This window comes from Crocodylus siamensis, chromosome 2 (assembly GCF_052110815.1).
Source record: "Crocodylus siamensis isolate JL-2025a chromosome 2, ASM5211081v1, whole genome shotgun sequence".
NCBI classification, from domain to species: domain Eukaryota; kingdom Metazoa; phylum Chordata; order Crocodylia; family Crocodylidae; genus Crocodylus; species Crocodylus siamensis.
This window is the reverse complement of record NC_143396.1, coordinates 203,930,297-203,933,662: the sequence shown is the minus strand read 5'-3', so window position 1 is coordinate 203,933,662 and position 3,366 is coordinate 203,930,297.

Sequence of the window (3,366 nt, the reverse complement as noted above, 5' to 3'; positions counted from 1 at the left end):
TATCCTGCATTTTTGCACCTGTAAATACGGAAATGATGATAATAGTTTTCTCTCTAAAACACTTTGCAATCTACCAATGAAAAGTAATTATGCATTCACAACAAAGAAAGATGAAATTATGGCACACCATGGAAGACTGAATATCACTTAAGTACAGTATACACATGGGAGTGGCTTTCCGATATTTTTTTCAACAGTCTAGAACTTGAATAAAGTATGTGTGCTGATCTATAAAATATTCAGTTGTTAATACAGTTATATTTCACAGTTTGTTACTGTTTTATTTTTTTCTGAAACAATTTTTGAACATTTTTAAATCAATTGCTTCAGTGGAGATGCAACCATGAAAGAGAGATTCTGTTTATAATTCTCCAGTAACCATGTTTGCATCAGCAAATGTTAATTTGGGAGGGGATGGGGGTGTTTGAAATGAAAACCATGGAACATTTTGTCTGAATGTATCAACTGAATCAACATTTTCATGAGAAATTCTCAAAAGATTTACTTCTGGCAAGATTTAAACATTTCATTGCAACCTCTGCATTATAGATACTGTATTTACTGAAATATAAGACAAGGGTTTCCCCTCCCAGTCAGCATGGTGGGGGGAAAGCTCCTCACCTTACATTTACATACAGGGAAATGGAATTAAATACACTGTCTATCTTTGAACTGCTGCTAAAAGCAATATGTGATCAATAACGGAAACCAGCTATGAACTTGATTTAATACAGCCAATGCTAAGCATGACTATAAAACACATGGCCCATATTGGAAAAGTATGATGATGGGAACCTTCCCCAAAGATAAGTTAGCACAGGCCATCCAAATAAGATATATGGTAATGTCCATAGAGCACAGTCCCTATCAGCACTGACACTTTTTAAAGTAATAGAGAACCACTACATTTTGACTTTTTCACTCCCACAGCTGACCTATGCCTTTCTTTCCCATGTCCAGTGATTCCTGTTTCTTCACTAGCCTTAAATGTCTGGCAAACATAATCAAATGGGGCCCCAAATAGTTCATTCAGAATCTCTGTTGCCTCCCACCTCAGCCTATGATTATTGTGGCCCGGCCTTCTATGAGTTGGAGCCTGTTTGTGACAGTTTCCTTTGAGGCCCACTGTGTCTGAAGCCAGCAAACCCACAGGCTGGGAAATTGAAGACATGTAACACACTGTCCTATAACATGAGATAAGGTGGCATTAGGTCACAGTGTAACTTCAGAGCCCTTGGGATTTCCAACTTTGGTGGACAGACCAAATTAGGACACTGGAAAATGACCAAATTAAGATATATACATGTGATCAGTTTGTGAAACAAAGGAGTATGCTGACAGAACAAAATGTGGACAGTGTGATGACCACAGGGAAACCAGTCAATAATACCAGAGATAAAGTGTCAGAGGGGAGACAGAATACAAAAAGAGGGGTTTCAGAGCAGCCAAGGGTCCCCGGTAGGGGAACCTGAGGCCACCATGGACAGAGGGCACACCACCAGCCTGTCTCACCCACCCCATTAAGAGGTGCGGGCTTTGGCTTTCAACCTCCAGGCTACTGACATTTGGCATTCAAGAAAGAACCACAGAATGAGGCTCACATATTGGCCAGATGTACCTTCCTTCTGTGACAGCCCTAGGACTGGTGGATATAGAAATGGGGGGTGCTATTTTGTTTGCCTTGCCTGCATTATGCTTATCTGCTATCACTGTGTATCAATAAAATTTGCCTATTGTCAAATGGAGAAGGAACAAGGTATCTGGGTCATAAATCCAGTGCCAACAATTCTCACACAGATCCATACTCAGCAGTGCTGAAATGCTGTTGATTCTCCTGGAGGTCCAACCCAATGAACAATATGGGGAATCATGAGCCTTTTGAGTTTGGAACAATATCATGCATAGTTTGTTTTTTATATAAGAAGGTGCCAAAGTGTGTTTATGGAGTATCTGAGCTAACACTTGTAGTGTCTGTTAGGGTAATGATGTGAATTTTGGGTGTGGGGGTAATGATCTAGATTTTGGGGGGTGCTGGGTGTGCAGCTGAATAAAAGTTATTTCCTGTGTCTCAGCAAAACCTGCTGGTCACAAGGCTGTATGATATATTAAAAGCAACTAACTTAGCTAATGCTTAAGTAAGCAAATTCTTAACAAAAGGATAGGGTGCAAGGTGCATGAGGTGTTGTGTAAAAATAGGATACAGCCCACCAGCTATCATCAGGAGACAAAGCAGAAATATGGCCTTGGAGAGGGTGCTGAAGTCAGCAAGAAAACCAGAAAGATCCAGTGAGAAACCACAACTGACCAGAAGACTGAGGTCAAAGTCTAACACATGTGTGCTTAGCAGAGAGGCATGTAAAAGAATGAAACGCATAGGCAATACCATGCTAAGGAAGCAAACAGTAAACAAAGGTGGAGCTTGAGATGGGTGGAAAAATGGGTGAAACCAAAGGAAGGACCTAGGTGGAGTAAATGTTAATATGTATGAACCAAGGTGTATAGAATGCAAAAAGAACTAATGTTCAATGCAGGTCCCCTGGTTCATGGGCTGTGTGTCTGTGAGGGACCCTTGTCTGAAGCTGTCTCCATTCTGAATAAAGCTGTTGCAAGCAATGTTTGCTCCCTGCTTGATCTGGCTAATGAGTACCAGGATCCAAGAGCAATTGGATCATCATCTCCCTAGTTGTTGGGTGCCGCATGGAGTCATGGTCTAACAGTTTCAAAAGAGATAAAGTGCATTTTCTCACATCTTCCATGTGCTCAGGTAGAGCAAGGTCTGGGACAGGGCTGCAGAGGGAAGAAGTTGGTGTGAGGCAAAGAGCAAAGGGATCCCCCAGATTTATTTTCTGTTGTAGCAGTGGGAGAGAGACAAACTCAAGACAAACCACCAACAATTAGTTTCTATATTTGGAAATGTATATCAAATTTTATAAATTTTCCATCTATATAATCTAATGATTGGGGGTCTTCTTATAAACAAGGTCATCTCATATTTGAGTAAATATGGTAATAAAGTTAATTTTCAGCTTTAATTTGATGTATTGCAATGTTTTGTTTGATAAGTCCAAAACAAATATATTCAGAATATTTCATTTAATACAATTTCATGTTTTTTTACTTCTTCCCCTCCTTTTTGCCCTGCACACCCTCTGTTTGGGATGAAGTTAAATTCCAAAATCTTGCCATTTCTAATAGAACAGAAATTTCAAATTTTAACCAGGTCAAATAGCGCAACAGAAGAATGATCTCTATGGAAATGTATTGGGTCTTATTTAATATTCTTTGAAAGCCAAGAGAAAAGCTCCCAATGATTTTGAAGGCCTTTTCATAGTGGATGGTTGAAAAAGGATCCATGCTGGCACTCTC